This window comes from Delphinus delphis, chromosome 6 (genome assembly GCF_949987515.2).
Source record: "Delphinus delphis chromosome 6, mDelDel1.2, whole genome shotgun sequence".
Taxonomy (NCBI): Eukaryota; Metazoa; Chordata; class Mammalia; order Artiodactyla; family Delphinidae; genus Delphinus; species Delphinus delphis.
In genome coordinates, this window is record NC_082688.1 from 67,956,269 (window position 1) to 67,974,516 (window position 18,248).

The window sequence follows — 18,248 nt, forward strand, 5'->3', positions numbered from 1 at the left end:
CAACATGGATGGACCTAGAGATTGCCATACTGAGTGAAGTAGGTCAGACAGAGAAAGACAAATATCATATGATATCACTTGTATGTGGAATCTAAAAAAAAAATGGTACAAATGAACTTGTTTACAAAACAGAAATAGAGTCACAGATGTAGAAAACAAACTTATGGTTACCAAGGGGGAAAGGGGAGGGGAGGGATAAATTGGGAGATTGGGATTGACATATACACAAAATAGATAACTAATAAGAACCTACTATATAGTACAGGGAACTCTACTCAATACTCTGTAATGACGTATATGGGAATAGGATCTAAAAAAGAGTGGATATATGTATGACTGATTCACTTTGCCGTATACCTAAAACTAACACACATTGTAAATCAACTATACTCCAATAAAAATTAATTTTAAAATAAATAAATACACCCAGGGTAAATGGACAATAGAAGGCACCATTAATGGGACAGATACTGGAGAAAGGGAACGTGGTGACTATCTGAAGGTTGTTGAAGTTGAGGTTGATGAGATAACCAGATGGACCAACAAGCACTCTGAGAAGTGAAAGGAGACTGAAATAAGAGAAGAGAGGCTGAGGGGTGTGAGAGTCAAACCAGAGACCCCTGACTGAAATCAGAGTAGAGGAGTAGGTACAGGAGGAGGAGGAAGGAAAGAGACCCATGGACAGACTCTGCATCCAATGGGAAACAGCCCCTTTTCAGGGGGGAAGGAGAAACAGAGAAGGAACGTCCCCTACTACAGGGACAGGACGGAGACTTCTCACTGCATACCCTCTGTACCTCTTCAATGAGCATTCCTGGCTTCCTAACTGGAATGCATACTGGGCAAAGATGGAGACTGTATCAGATATTTCAATCCCAATGTCCTCAAGGGAGCAAATTAAGCCCCAGTCCTACCTGAATAACTCAATACCTCAAGAAGAGACGCGAGGGTATGTAAAGGGCACCAGCAGAGGGTGAGCCGTAGAGGTTTTGCCTCAGTATGTGGAAAATTAGCCCTAGATTAAAACACTGCTCTGGATCCCCCTAACCAACCTTAAAAAGCAGGACCCATGCTTCTATGTGATCTAGTTCAGCGGTTCCCAATCCTGGCAAATGGGGAAATCACCGAAAGACTGATTTCGGTGATTTCATTTAGGTGATGATTCGGTGAATCATCCTCTCTGAGGCTGGTGGGGCCCACCCTCAGAGAGGATGATTTAACAGCCTGGGAAACCAGTATCACTTTAAAGCTCCCCAGGTGACTCTAGGGGGCAGCCACGGTTGAGAACCACCCACTGACGCCAGAGATGTGTAAGATTTCTCACCCAGTTACTAGAGTTCCCTTTAATTCTCCCCACTACTGATGACATTTTCAATATTCACGTAACAAAGTTAGCAAGTGTTTTTTGCAGCTTTCCAGATGCTAACATATTTTAAGCACAACCCATTAGCAGGAGTCTCACACACATTATCTCATTGACTACTTAGAGAATCCTGGAGAAGTTCAGTTACCTGCCCAAGACCCCACAATGAACAACAGCCCATGAGGGCTGACCCCAGAGCCGCCCCTCTTTTCTGTTGCTCCTGTGCTGTCCTCAAGCCCAGCAATTCTTACATGTCCTAAGAAGGAGGTGAAAGAAGCACCTCAGGCGTTGTGAGATACAGGAAAGGGGTCAGCGGCAGAACTTTGACTAAAACCCGGGATTTCTCCCTGGACCCACCTGCTTCACCCAAGCATGGTTAATAAAGGCAATGGTCAGGAGAGACACCTGGCAAGGCCAGGACAAGTGAGCGCAAAAATAATTTCCTTTCCTTATTCTTGTTCAACTCTATACCAGTGTGGACATGAGTTTTAGAATACCTGACACTCCTAAGTAGTAAGAATTTCTCTGAATGAGAAATTCAGTTACACGAAAGGATTCCTCTTCCCCAAAAGGAGACCAACAAAAGATGCAAGACTTGGCCCAACCTGGCCAGGGGGGTTTCTATCCTTGTCTGACACTCTCTAGGCTGCAGGGAGGGGAGCACAAACTCTGCGGGTCTGTGCCCATTTTCAACGTCCGCGCAGCTCTCGGCGGGAAGGAAAACGGAGAAGGCCTGAGAACAGCCACGTTCATCGGGGCTGATTCAACGCGGCGCGTTAACTGCTAACAACAGTTAGCAGCAGCCTAAAAGAGGCCGCCGACAAGTGGACGCACCCACCGTGGTGCTGCCTGATCTCGAAGCTCAGGGTCAGGGCTCAGCCTAGCTTTCAGAGTCTGAAATTCCAGGTTCCTGGGCCCTAGGCGCGGGCGCGGACGCCTTACCCGCAGGAGCACAGGTCGCAGATGCACTTCCTCTTCATCGGGGCCATGCACAGGCCTGGAGGCCGGCGCAGGGCATCCCACGCCGCTGCCTCCTAGACGCCGACCGCCTCGCAGGGGGCGCGCCGAGTCTCCTGGGTCTTGGCAAATATCCCGAATACTGACTCCAGAGAAAACTTAAGTGACCCTTTTGCAAACTCCGGTCTTCCGTTTCCTTCCCTGAGCCGGCCTTGCACCGGGGCAGAACAGAGCGTGGACCACGCGGGCCCGGGAGACCGCCCCCTGCACGCACCGCCCCGGCCCCTCCACGCACCGGCCCCGCCTCTGCCCGCCCCAGGCCCGCTGGGCCTCTGTGACGTCACCGGGGCCACGGGTGCACCTGTGAGGTCAGGAATCCTGCAGCGGCTTGCCTGGCAGGCCCAGGACCAAGGTCCCCCGTTGGGCCTTGTTGAAACCTCGGGAAAAGCGAAGACTGTGACGACTTTGGAAAGCTCGTGGGTGCACAAGTCAGCAAACGCCCTGCTCACTTGGGCAAAAAGGCCGAAAACCCCACCTTCATCACACTGGGTGGCATTTTCTATCTCTAGGATCCATGGTGCCCCTTGGTGTAGAAAGGCATCCATTTCCAGATCTTCCTTGTGGAAATCGATGCCTTCAGCTCTTCACACAGGCCTCGCACTCTGAGAACAAAGCAGTTTCAGGGCGCCTCGGCCTTGACTGCTCAAGTGGGTGCTCAATCACTGCCCCAGGTGATAGTAATGATGCCGGGGCAGTGGTCTTCAAGTTTCCGTGTGCATCAGAATCACCTGGCTTGATAAAAGCCAGACAGCCACACCCTACCCCCGAGTTTCTGATTCAGTGGCCCTAGCAGGTTCTGAGCCACTCGGATGCCGCTAGGCCAGGGGCCACACTTTAAGAAGCACAGTTTGGGAGATTATTTTGCCCTCTCTATAACCAGCCTTCCCCTCTTATAGTGTTTCTTCAGCTCACCTGACCCTGAGAACCACTACAGAGCCTACCTAGAAACCCCTGGCATCAATAACTCTCATCTGGGACCCTAGTTTCAACAAGAAGCCAGGTGATTTGAATCACAAAGCAAACTCAGGAGACACTGCTCGGATGGGTGGTTTGGAGTTAAACACGATGACTTCCCCATTGTGGGACATGGGAGCTTCAAGTATTGACAATCCTATGGTTGTTTTTCTTTCCCACACTTCCTCACTCTTCCCATTAGTTTTTGTGAAGGAGTGAGTCAGTAAGTCAGAGGCATTTTAGACTGCAGAACACTCAATATTCAGAGTTTTTTGTATTTTTTTCTTCCACGTTCGGCTCTAGAATAGAGCGCAGCAAAGTATTGGCAACAGGCCAAATTCAGCCAGCCACCTGTCTTTGTATGGCCAACAAGCTAAGAATGTTTTTTTACATTTTTAAATGGTTGAAAAAAGTCAAAAGAATAATACACGACCCATGAAACATATAAAATTCAAGTTTCGGTGTCTACAAAATTTGTAGAAATATTCCTGATTTTGCCTCTTGGCCCACAAAACCTAAAATATTTACTATATGACTTTTTACAGAGAAAGTTTGCTGACCTCAGCTCTAAAAAGTCAAAGAGGGAGATCCAGAGGGGAGCAAAGCTTACTGATCATTCTTAAGAACAGGGGAAGGTGAAGCTGCTCCTTGCCTCCTCAGTAGGAGGTCAGGGCCCTAACAGCTGAGGATGGAAACCTGAGGGGACAGGATGGAGACAGGGAGGCTATTGGAAGCCGAGGAAAAGCCTGCATGCCATCCTTGCCATTGACAGGGAACATCACATGGGCCTTACAGAGGAACTACAGTGATGAACACCAGCCTTCTCTTCACAGCTGTCTTAACATTACCTACGAATCTTCCAGAAGAAAAATGTCACACTCATGCCCCCGGACTTGGATGAGAAGCACCCCCCCACCTTTCAAACTGCCCTTGTGGAGAGCAGCTTTGTCAACAACCCATGGCACTCCCAACTTCCCCCATCCCTGCTCTCAACAGAGGGTGGAGATCTTGAAAGATGAAGATGGTATGGATAAAATGGCATCAACACTGGTACTTTTGTAGAGCTGGTGCTGGACAAGACAACCTTTCCTCCCCCTCCCTGTTACAATTACTGCCCATGTCTTGTTAGTTCCAGACAACTCTACCCTAACTCATATAAACAACTCTCTGATCCTGTTCCAAAACGTCCTTGCCTATGAAGAATTTACTGTCACTTGCTATGCATTAAACACTTTTGCATACTTTCCCTTAAGCTCTCTTGTCCATCTCTTAAAACTGGCATAAATCTATCTTACCCATATTGCAAACAAGAACACTGAAGCTAGGAGATAAACTCACTCAAGATCACACAGCTAATGAGTACTAGAGCTGAGATTCAGGCCCACTTTGATCTTTCTTTTCAAACTTTTCCTCCCAGGAAATAGAATGAATGGGTAAGCTGGAGATCTTAGGGACCACTGCAAATGGTATTTTATCTTAAAATTTTATATTTACTTCTTAATATGGCCATCTTTAATATTTCCCCAAACTCTTTTTGTAAAATTGACACTCAGTGAAGCTATACAGTTTCTTTCCTGTGGCCTTAAAACCCATTCAACCCCAAACTCACTGCTGTATACCATCGGAAAATCTACTCTTTGTAGACCACTGTTAAAACTCTATAGTTACTCCTCTGAGTACAAAGCACTTTAGCAAACACTGCCTTTTTTACCATCTTTAATTATTTGGAATTGCTAAACTTCATTGGCACCAATAGAAGACTAGCCCATCATGACACATAAATTGGGCATCTACCATTCACTCCACAAACACTTACTGATCTCCTATGATGAATCAGACACTGTGCTGAATGACAGAGACAAGGAACAGGAACCTCATGGAACCTTAATATAGAAGGAGAAGCAGGTGACCAAAATATCGCCCAAGTGTATCATTATGAACTATGTTAAGTATCAAGAAGGATAAATAGGGGGACCTGGTGAATTCTATCAAATATTTGAGAAAGAAGTAACACCAATCCTACACATGATCTTTTAGAAAATTTAGGAACACTTCCTACTTAATTCTACAAGGCCAGTATTACCCGGATTCCAAAGCCAGACAAAATTGTCACACGAAAACTACAGACCATTATCTCTTGTAAATATAAATGTAAAAATCCTTTAAAAATATGAGCAAACTGAACCAGCAATATATATAAAGGATTATATGCCATGACCAAGAGGAGTTTATACCAGAAATACAAGGTTGTTTTAACACTGGAAAATCAATTAATGTAATATACCACATCAGTAGAATAAAGGACAAAACTACTTGATCTTCTCAATGATTCAGAAAGGCATTTGACAAAATTCAATAACCATTCTTGATTTCTTTTTTTTTTACAAAATCCTCAGGAAATTAGGGAAAGAAGGGAACTTCCTCAACCTGATAAAAGTCATTTACAAAAAAGCTACAACTACCATCATGCTTAGCAGTAAGACTGAATATTCCCTGCCACTGTGAGGAACAAAACAAGATGTCTGTTCTCACCACTTCTATTCAACACCCTACTGGAGGTTCTTGCCAGTGGAATAAAAAAAAGAAAAAAGAGTTAAAGGCATCCAGATTGGGAAGGAAAAAATAAAACTGTATCTACAGATGACATGGTCCTATACTTAGGAAATCCTAAGAACTCTACACACACACACACACACACACACACACACACACACAGACACACACACACACAGAACTACCAAAAACAAGAAAGTTAAAGCTGCAGGAGACAAGATCAATTACAAAATCAATTGAATTTCTACATACTAGCAACAAACAATCCAAAAGTTAAATTAATAAAACAATGCAATTCACAATAGCAGAAAAATGAATACAACACCTAGGAATAAATTTACCCCTTAAGTGCAAGACTTTACAGTGAAAACTACAAAGCATTTCTGAGAGAAATTAAGTAAGATATAAATGAATGGAGAGGTATATATAAATGAATGGATCAGAATATTCAATATTGTTAAGAAGGCAATTCTCCCCTAACTGATTTATAGATTCAGTGCAATCCCTATCAAAATCCCAGCAAACTTTCTGTTACAGAAATTGGTGTGCTGATCCTAAAAATGTATACAAAAGGCAAAGGACCTAAAATAGCCAGACAGTTCTGAAAAAGAACAACAAAAAAGACTTAAACCATTCAATTTCAAAACTTAGTATCAAAATTATAGCTAAAGTAATCAAGACAGTATGATATTAGCTACAGATAAACATACAGATCAAGGAAAAGAATGGAGAATCCATAAATAAACTCTTACATTTGTGGTCGATTGATGCCAAAAAACTGTCATGGCAATTCAGTGAGGAAAGGATGGTCTTTTCAACAAATGACACTGGGATAACTGGACATCCATATACAGGAAATTAAAAAAAAGAGCTTAAACACTCACACCACCTCACACAAAAATTAACTCACAATACACCACAAACTTAAATGGAAAACCTAAAACTGTAAAACTTCTAGAAGAAAGCATATAAGTAAATCTTTATAACCTTTGTTAGACAAAGATATCTTAGACATACACCAAAATCATGATCCATAAAAATAAAAAATTGACATATTGGACTTTATAAAAATAATTTACTCTTCAAAAGACACTATTAAGGGACTTCCCTGGTGGCACAGTGGTTAAGAATCTGCCTGCCATTGCAGGGGACATGAGTTCGATCCCTCGTCCAGGAAGATCCCACATGCCACGGAGCAACTAAGCCTGTGTGCCCAAACTACTGAGCCCGCAGGCCACAACTACTGAAGTCTGCGCGCCTAAAGCCCATCCTCCACAAGAGAAGCCACCTCAATGAGAAGCCCATGCACTGCAATGAAGAGTAGCCCCCACTCACTGCAACTAGAGAAAGCCTGCACAGAGCAAGACCCAATGCAGCCAAAAATTAATTAATTAATATTTAAAAAGACAATTAAGAGAATGAAAAGACAAGTACAAGCAATCCTGAGAAAGAAAATGGAGCTGGAGGACTCAGACTCCCTGACTTCAGGCTATACTACAAAGCTACAGAAATCAAAACAGTATGGTATTGGCACAAAAACAGAAATATAGATCAATGGAACAGGATAGAAAGCCCAGAAAGAAACTCATGCACCTATGGTCAATTCATCTATGACAAAGGAGACACAAATAAACAATGGAGAGAAGACAGTGTCTTCAATAAGTGGTGCTGGGAAAACTAGACAGCTAGATGGAAAAGAATGAAATCAGAACACTCTCTAATACCATACACAAAAATAAACTCGAAATGGATCAAAGACCTAAATGCAAGGCTGGATACTATAAAACTCTTAAGAGGAAAACTTAAGCAGAACACTCTTTGACATAAATCACAGCAATATCTTTTTTGATCCACCTCCTAGAGTAATGAAAATAAAATAAATAAATAAACAAATTAGACCTAATTAAACTTAAAACCTTTGGCACAGCAAAGGAAACCATAAACAAAATGAAAAGGCAAACTTCAGAATGGGAAAAAATATTTGCAAATGAAGTGACCAACACAGGATTAATCTCCAAAATATACACACAGCTCATGTTAGCTCTATGTCAAAAAACAAACAACCCAATCAAAAAATGGGCAGAAGACCTAAATAGACATTTCTCCAAAGAAAACATACAGATAGCCAAAAAGCACATGAAAAAATGCTCAACATCACTAATTATCAGAAAAATGCACATCAAAACTACAATGAGGTATCACCTCACAACAGTCAGAATGGCCATCATCAAAAAGTCTACAAACAGTAAATGCTGGAAGGGTGTGGAAAAAAGGGAACCCTCTTACACTGTTGGTGGGAATGTAAATTGGTACAACCACTATGGAGAACAGTATGGAGGTTCCTTAAAAAACTAAAAATAGAGCTACCACACGATCCTGCAATCCCACTCCTCGGCATAATCCTAAACCATGATCCTAAAGGATATATGCACCCCAACGTTCACTGCAGCACTATTTACAATAGCCAGGACATGGAAGCAACCTGAATGTCCATCGACAGCAGAATGGACAAGGAAGATGAGGTACATATATACAATGGAATATTACTCAGCCATAAAAAAGAATGAAGTAATGCCATTTGCAGCAATATGGATGGACCTAGAGATTAGCATACTAAGTCAGACAGAGAAAGACAAAAATCATATGATATCACTTGTATGTGGAATCTAATTTTTAAAAAAAGAAAAGAAACCAATGAACTTGTTTACAAAACAGAAACAGATTTACAGATGTTGAAAACAAACTTATGGTTACCAAAGGGGAAACATGGCAGGGGGAGGGGAAGGGAGGGATAAATCAGGAGCTTGGTATGAACACACACACACACTGCTATATATGACAGATAACAAAGGACTTCCCTGGTGGTGCAGTGGTTAAGACTCTGCACTCCCAGTGCAGTGGGCTGGGGTTCAATCCCTGGTCAGGGAACTAGATCCCACATGCATGCCGCAACTAAGAGTTTGCATGCCACAACTAAGGAGCTGGCAAGCCACAACTGAGGAGCCTGCTGCAACTAAGGAGCCCACCTGCCACAACTAAGACCCGGCACAGCCAAATAATAAATAAATAAATAAATATTAAAGAAAAAATGATAGTGCCTACTTAAAAAAAATAGATAACCACCGAGGACCTACTGTATAGCACAGGGAATGCTTGTCAGTATTCTATGATAACCTATATGAGAAAAGAATCTAAAAAGGAATAAATATATATACATGTATAACTAAATCACTTTGCTGTACACCTGAAACTAACACAACATTGTAAATAAACTATACTCCAATAAATTTTTATTTTATTTTATTTATTTTAATAAATTTGTTTATTTATTTATTTTTGGCTGTGTTGGGTCTTCACTGCTGCACACAGGCTTTCTCTAGTTGCGGGGAGCAGGGGCTACTCTTCATTGCGGTGCACGGGCTTCTCATTGTGGTGGCTTCTCTTGTTGCAGAGCATGGGCTCTAGGCACACGGGCTTCAGTAGTCATGGTATGTGGGTTCAGTAGTTGTGGCTCACGAGCTCCAGAGTGCAGGCTCAGTAGTTGTGGCGCATGGGCTTATTTGCTCTGCGGCATGTGGGATCTTCCCGGACGAGGGATCGAACCCATGTCCCCTGCACTGGCTGGTGGATTCTTAACCACTGCACCACCGGGGAAGTCCCTTCAATAAAATTTTTTAAAAGAAAAAAAAAAATTGCTACTATGTGAGTGACCACTGAAGCAACTTGGAACTGATGTCAGTGATAAGGCCAACAGAAAGAAAATAATTTAGTGAAAATTAAATAAAGAATAGTTGATAAAGGAAAATAAAAAAGATAAGTACAGACTGAGAGAAATACTTGCACATCATTTATCTGATAAAGGACCATATCCAGAACATGCAAAGAACTCTTACAACTCTTAGTAACACAACCCAATTTTAAAAGAGCAAAAGATTTTAAGAGATACTTCACCTAAGAAAATATATGAATGCTTAATAAGCACATGAAAATATACTTGTGCAGAAAAGAGTTAACAAAGCAAGCCTGAGACTGCTATGCTTAGAAAGTCCTACTTGCAAGGATTGCCCTTGGCTGAGAACTTGGATCTCAGGAGAGTTCCCACCATTCCCTAGTAACAATAACTCACTGTGCCTAAAGTGTAAACACTGTAGTTTACACTGAACACCTACTTTCCTTCTAGGAACCTGAAATTTTGGTGCATGGTAGGTAAATGGTGCCTAAATGACGGGCCCCCAATAAAAAACCCTGGGCTCTGGGTTCCCAATGAGATTTCACGGTAGACAACATTTCACACGTATTGTCACAACTCGTTGCTGGAGGAATTAAGTATATTTTGTGTGACTCCACTGGGAAATGACTTTTAGAAGCCTGTGCTTGACTTCCTCCAGACTTTACTCCATGTGTCTTTTCTCTTTGCTACTTTTGTTATGAGTTCTTTTACTGTAATAAATCATAGCCATGAGCATGACAACATGCTAATTCCTCTAAGTCCTCCTAACAAATCATGGAACCTGGAGGGTGGTCTTCAGGACCCCCAACACAATCTATGACATCAATAATCATTAGGGATATGCAAATTATAACCATAATGAGAGTCCACCTCACATCCATTAGAATGGCTATAAACCAACATTGTTCCCAAGGATCTGAAAAAAGTGGAACTCTCATCCATTGCTGGTAGGAGTATAAAATGGGTCAGTCACTTATGAAAAAGTTTGGTAGTTTCTTTAAAAGTTAAACATATACTTACTGTAATTCTACCCGTAGGTATTTACCCAAGAGATATGAAAACATGTGTCCATACAAAAACTTTAATATGAATGTTTATGGTAGCATTATTCATAATGGCATAAAAACTGGAAACAATCCCCATTTCCATCAACTGGTGAATGAACAAAATGTAGTAGTATATATTCATACAATGGAGCACTATTTAGCAATAAAATAAATGGAATACTGAAACATGTTACAATTTGGATGAACCTCAAAAACCTTATGCTAAGAGAAAGAAGCAAGATACAAAATAACTATATGATTCCACTTACATAAAATTTCTAGAGAAAGCAAATCTATAGAGACAGAAAGCAAAACAGTAGTTGCATGGGTCTCAGGTTGGGAGTAGAGACTGACTGCAAACAGAAGCAAGAGAAATTTGGTGGGGGGGTGGTGTGATAGAAATATTCTAAAAATGAGCTGTGGTAATGGAAATGTACTTTATATACAATGGATGAATTATGGTAAGTAGATTATACCTCAATAAAGTTTTTTTTAATATTTCTATTTCATTGGTGTAGAGTTGATTTACAATGTGTTAGTTTCAGGTGTACAGTCAAGAAAAAATTTTTTAAGAAAAGAAATCACTTGCAAAAAGTCCCCTTCAGTGTCATTATCAAATTATTATTCAGTTTTGAATAATTTAGGTAAAGATTTTTCTTATTTCCAAACAAGGTGGTAGATTAAACATACAGATTTATCTTTCTCTCTCCAAAATCCCACTAAAATGAGAGTAATGGGAGGACGGGGTATGGACAAAGATAGAATAAGAGATAATAGCATCAAATTTGGGGAAGCAGAAAAGCACAAGGAAGAATGGTGCCTGACTTAGCTGACCCAAGAAAACTGAATCCTTAGCCAACAGCAGAGAAAGTTGGGAAGAAGAATTATTTTTACCACAGAACCTCCAAAATGTTCAAGATTCAGCAGCATCAGTGACAGTAGAACACTAGAAACAGAAGGACTGATTGAAGACCTGTTTAAGAAGCAGTTAGAGGATATATGGTGCAACACAGGGAATATAGCCAATATTTTATAATAACTATAAATGGAATATAACCACCTTTAAACACTGTGAATCAATATGTTGTCTAACTGAAACTTATATAATATTATACATCAATTATCCCTCAGCAATTTAAAAAATGAAGCAATTAGACCCACAGATCCCCTCCCCAATTCCAGATTGCCAGGCAATTGCTCCTCACCCACTAATCCCAAACACTTATCAGTTTTTACTCCCTGAAAAGAGTAAACCAGAGTGTCTATGAATTGGGGGAACACCAAGGACATTGAGGAATGGAGTACCATGTTGAAAACAGGAGGATTAAGTGAAGTCTGCCTATAAACTGAATATTAGGACACTGGTTTTCTTCTCCTAGAATGACCAGAATGTTATTTATCAGGCTTATATTCATCCCAGCCCAGCAGAAGAATCTTGGAAGAATCAAAGCAGCCAAACAGAACAAGTCTAAAGATGCAGGCAACAGAAGTTTCCTCAAAGAAATGGCTCAGCCAGATGACTTTCCAATGAACCTCATAGTCTGCCAGTGCTACCCACAGGCTTTAAATGAATTTAAATAGGAGCAGACAGCCAAAAATCACTAGACAATTGAGGAAAGTTTCTAACATGAAAAAGACAGACTAAAACAAAACAAACCAACAAAAGAAATTTGGAAGAAATCAAGACTAAACAGAGATGAAAACTTTCCTTAATGTTACCAAGATCCTCAAAGAGGTAAAAGATGTTTTGTCCAAGAAAATAATTTATATTTGTAAAGGAACTATCAGAAAAAGAAATAGCCTATGGAAATTTAAAATATGATACCAAAATTTAAAGCTCCAAAGAAGAGATGGAAGATTAAGATGATGAAAATCTCCTGGAAAACAGAACAAAAAGACAAATAGAAAATAAGAAAGGGAATATAAAAGCATTAGAGGATAGTTCATGAGATCCAATATCCAGATCACTGGAGTGTGGATAAGAGAGAACAGAGAATACAGAAGAAATGTAGCATCAAAAAAGTCCAGAACATTTTCCAGAATTAAAGGACATGAGAAGGCCCAGCACAAAGCAAACTGGGGCTCAGTTTCAGAACACCAGAGATAATGAGAAAATCTACGTTTTTAAGAGAGAAAAAATAGATCAATAATAATAATAGTAAATAGATCAAACACAAATTAACAGGCATCAGACTTACTAGAAGCTAAAAGACAATGGAGTAATGCCTCTAAGACTTTGAGGGAGTATTGTTTCCAACCAACCAAATGTCAGAGTAAAAATAAAGACAATTTCAGAAAGGCAATGTCTTGAAACTTTTATTGCTCTCATGCTTTTTATCAGGAAGCTACTGGAGAATGTGTTCCACCAAGTGAGTGAATAAGGTAAAAAATGAGGAACGGATAGGATCAAGGAAAAAGGGTACTTAAGAAAGGGGAAGGAAATCCCAGAATGATAGTGAAAGGAGATCAGTTCACCTGTAGAGGAGACACTGAGGATCCCAGAACAGATGTCACCAAGGAGATGAAATTGAGTTTGAATATAATGAGATTTTCCATACACTATTTTGTATTATGACATTTTGCTGTATGTTTTATTTCCATAAACTAGAGCAAGGGAGGATATTTTAACTTCCTGTCTTGCACATATGTTAACATAGTGCCCTACACATACAAGATACTCAAAAAAAATTTTTAATTACAAGGTATTCTTTTTTTGTAATTATTATTTATTTTTAAAATTTTTGGCTGCGTTGGGTCTTTGTTGCTGTGCACGTGCTTCTCTAGTTGCGGCGAGCAGGGGTTACTCTTCGTTGCAGTGCACGAGCTTCTCATTGCAGTGGCTTCTCTTGTTGTGGAGTACGGGCTCTAGGCGCACAGGCTTCAGTAGTTGTGGCTCGCAGGCTCTAGAGCGCAGGCTCAGGAGTTGTGGCGCCCGGGCTCAGGTGCTCCGTGGCATGTGGGATCTTCCCGGACTGGGGCTCGAACCCATGTCCACTGCATTGGCACACGGATTCTTAACCACTGTGCCATCAGGGAAGCCCAATATTCAAATATTTTTTTTTTTATTTTATTTTTTTCTGAAAAACAGCACTGTTTTTAATCAGTTTTAGTCCAGAATACAAAGCAAGGTGCTAGTTGTTGCCTCAATGATAGTACGATGATAAACAATGGCTTTTTCTTCCCCCATTAAGGCAAGTTACAGATGTGTATCAGATGGACAGGATGAGACATTTGAATAAGTGAATGGAATACCTGTATTTGTAGAGTATAGCACACTAAAAAGGGCTGTAAGGTGGATCTGGAGTATCCTAACTTAGGAAGCTTCAGTATCCTGAAAACACTGATAAGTTCTGAATGAATGATACTGAATAAAACTAATTCATTCATCTACTTAGAGACCAAGGACAGAACAATGTTATATTTTTACGGGGGTAGTACGGCCTATTATTAGGCAAGTAGACCCTGCAGTTATTCTATACGAGTTCAAATTTCTATTTCAACAACTATAACTAAATTGTATTAATGGATACATACTATTAATTGAGGTAAATTATGACATCAACAGTATAAAATGTAGAGAAGATGTAAAAATGGAGAGTTCTTATACGCAAGTGAAGTTAAGTTTTTATCAGCTTATTTTAAGTCTATTTTAGACTGTTAAAACTATAAGATATTTTATGTAGGCCCTTTGTCATCACAAAGTTAATGCCTATAGAAGTTACACAAAAGAAAAAGAGAAAAGAATCGAAACACTACAAAACAAAAACAAAACACAAAGGAAGATAACAAGAGAGAAAAGAAGGACAAAAGAACTACAAGACAAAGAGAAAATAGTTAACATAATCGCAACTGTAAATCTTTCACTATCAATAACTACTTTAAATGTAAATAGACTAAACTCCCCAATAAATAGATACAGAGTAGCTAAAAGAATATGAAAACCAAGATTCAACTATATGCTTCCCATAAGAAACTCACTTTAGGGGCTTCCCTGGTGGCGCAGCGGTTGAGAGTCCGCCTGCCTATGCAGGGGACATGGGTTCGTGCCCCAGTCCGGGGAGATCCCACATGCCGCGGAGCGGCTGGGCCCATGAGCCATGGCTGCTGAGCCTGCGCATCCGGAGCCTGTGCTCCACAACGGGAGAGGCCACAACAGTGAGAGGCGCGCGTACCACAAAAATATATATATATATATATTGACAGATCTGAGAGGAGAAATTAAAAGCAATACAATAATAATATGAGACTTCAATACCCCACTTGCAATAATAGACAGAATATCCAGACAGAAAATCAATAAACAGTGGATTTGAACAACACTATAAACCAAAGATATATACAGAACTTTTCACCAAACAGCAGAGGAATACACATTCTTCTTAAGTGCATACAGAAACATTATCCAGGATAAATCACATTAGGTCACAAAACAAGTCTTAAAAAATTTAAGATCAAAATCATACCAAGTATCTTTTCTGATCAGAATGGAAAAACTAGAAATCAATAAAGTAAGAAAACAGGAAAATTCACAAATACATGGAAACTAAACAACACACTCTTGAATAAATCTCTAGGGCAAACAGGAAACCAAAAGGGAATCCAAAATATGTCTTGAGACAAAAGCAAAAACACAATGCACCAAAACTTATGGGATGCAGCAAAAGCAGGACTAAGAGGACTTAGGACGATGTGATGAAAACCTACCCTTAAAAAGATCTCAAATAAACAACCAGACTTTACACCTCAAGGAACTAGAAAAAAGCAGAATAAACTAAACCCAAAATTAACAGAAGAAAAGAAATAATAAAGATCAGAGAAGAAATCAATCAAATAGAGAATAGAGGGAAAAATCAACAAAACTAAGGGTTGGGTTTTTTGAAAAACTAAAACCAACAAACCCATAGCTCAAGTAAGAAAAATGAGAGAAGACTCAAATAAAATCAGAAATGAAAGAGGAGACATTACAATGGATGTCTCAGAAATAAAAAGGATCAGAAGGGACTATTATGAACAATTATGTGTGTGCAAATTAGATAAACTACAAAAAAATGGATAAATTCCAAGAAACATACAACCTACCAAGACTGAATCAAGAAGAAATATTGTAGAAAGCTTGAACAAACCAGTAACATATAAGGAGGCTGAAGTAGTCATCAAAAATCTCCAAACAAAGAAAAATCCAGGAACAGATGACATCACTGCTGAATTCTACCAAACACTAAAAGAAGAATTAATATCAATCCAATAGAGAAAAGATAGTCTATTCAATAAGTGGTGCTAGGAAAACTGGACAGCTACTTGTAAAAGAATGAAATTAGAACATTCTCTAACACAATATACAAAAATAAACTCAAACTGGACTAAAGACCTACATGCAAGACTGGAAACCATAAAACTCCTAGAAGAAAACATAGGCAGGGGCTTCCCAGGTGGCACAGTGGTTAAGAATATGCCTGCCAATGCAAGGGACACAGGTTCGAGCCCTGGCCCGAGAAGATCCCACATGCCACGGAGCAACTAAGCCCGTGCGCCACAACTACTGAGCCTGAGCTCTACAGCCCGCAAGCCACAACTACTGAGCCCACGTGCCACAACCACTGAAGCCTGCGTGCCTAGAGCCCGTGCTCTGCAACAAGAGAAGCCACGACAATGAGAAGCCCACGCACCACAGCAAAGAGTAGCCCCCGCTCACTGCAACTAGAAAAAGCCCGCGCACAGCAACAAAGACCTAACACGGGCATAAATAAATACATAAATTAATTTTTTTTAAAAAAGAGAAAGAAAATATAGGCAGAACACTCTTTGACATAAATTGCAGCAATATTTTTTTGGATCTACCTCCTAAAGCAAAGGAAATAAAAGCAAAAATAAACAAATGGAAACTAATTATACTCAAAATCTTTTGCACAGCAAAGGAAACCATCAACAAAACAAAAAGACAACCTATTGAATGGGAGAAAACATTTGCAAATGATATGACAGATAAGGGGTTAATATCCAAAATATATAAACAGCTCATACAACTCAACATCAAAAAAACAAACAACCTAGTTTAAAAATGGGCAGAAGACCTGAGTAGACATTTTTCCAGCGAAGACATGCAGATGGCCAACAGGCACATGAAAAGATGCTCAACATCGTTAATCATCAGAGAAATGCATAGTAAAACCACAGTAAGATATCACTTCACAATGGCTATCATTAAAAAAAAAACAAGTAGGGACTTCCCTGGTGGTCCAGGGGTAAAGAATCCACCTTCCAATGCAGGGGACATGGGTTCAATCCCTGGTCAGGGAACTAAGATCCCACATGCCACGGGGCAACTAAGCCCACAGGCCACAACTACTGAGCCCGCACGCCTCAACTAGAGAGCCCACATGCTGCAAACTACAGAGCCCACGCGCTCTGGAGCCCGAGTGCCACAACTAGAGAGAGAAAAAACCTACACGCCACAACTAGAGAAGAGAAAACCTGCACACCACAACCAGAGAAGAGAAAACCAGCACGCCACAATGAAAGATCCCTCATGTCTCATCAAAGATCCTGCGTGTGCAACTAAGCAACTAAGACCCAACACAGCCAAAAAACAAAAAACACAAATAGATGACCTAAATGGGAAGGAAATCCAAAAAAAGAGGGGATATATGTATACATATAGCTGATTCACTTTGCTGTACAGTAGAAACTAATACAACATTGTAAAGCAACTATACTCCAATAAAAATTTTAAAAAACCCCCACAAATACCAAATGTTGGTGAGGATGTGGAGAAAAGGGAACACTTGTACACTGTTGATGGGAATGTAGGTGCAGCCACTATGGAAAACAGTATGGAGTTTCCTCAAAAAAATTGAAAATAGAATTGCCATATGACCCAGCGATCCGACTACTAGGTATGTATTCAAAGGAAAGGTCACTATCTCAAAAAGATATCTGCACCCTCATGTTCATTGCAGGATTCCTTACAATAGCCAAGATGTGGAATCAACCCAAGTGTCCACTGATGGATGAATGGATAAAGAAAATGTGATTGATATTAATATATCAATAAATATCAGAGAGACAGGAGAGGGAATTCAGCCATAAAAATGAAAGAAATCCTGCCTTTTGCAACGACAAGGATGGACCTTGAAGGCATTATGCTAAGTGAAATAAGTCAGACACAGAAAGACAAATCCTATATGATCTCATCTATATGTGGAATCTAAAAAACCAAACTCATAGATGCATATTGGTGGTTGCCAGAGGTGGGGTTTGAAGAGGTTGGAAAAATGGGTGAAAGTGGTCAAAAGGTACAAACTTCCAGTCATAAGATAAATAAGTTCTGGACACGTAATGTACAGCACGGTGACTATAGTTAACAATACGGTATTGTATATTTGAAACTTGCTAAGAGAGTAGATCTTAAAAGTTATTATCACAAGAAAAAAATTGTAACTACGTGAGGGGATGGGTGTTAACTAAGCTTATTGTGGTAATCATTTGGCAATATATACATATATCAAATTATTACATTGTACACCTAAAACTAATACAATATCATATGTCAAGTATATCTCAATAACACTGGGGAAAAGGGGGAAAA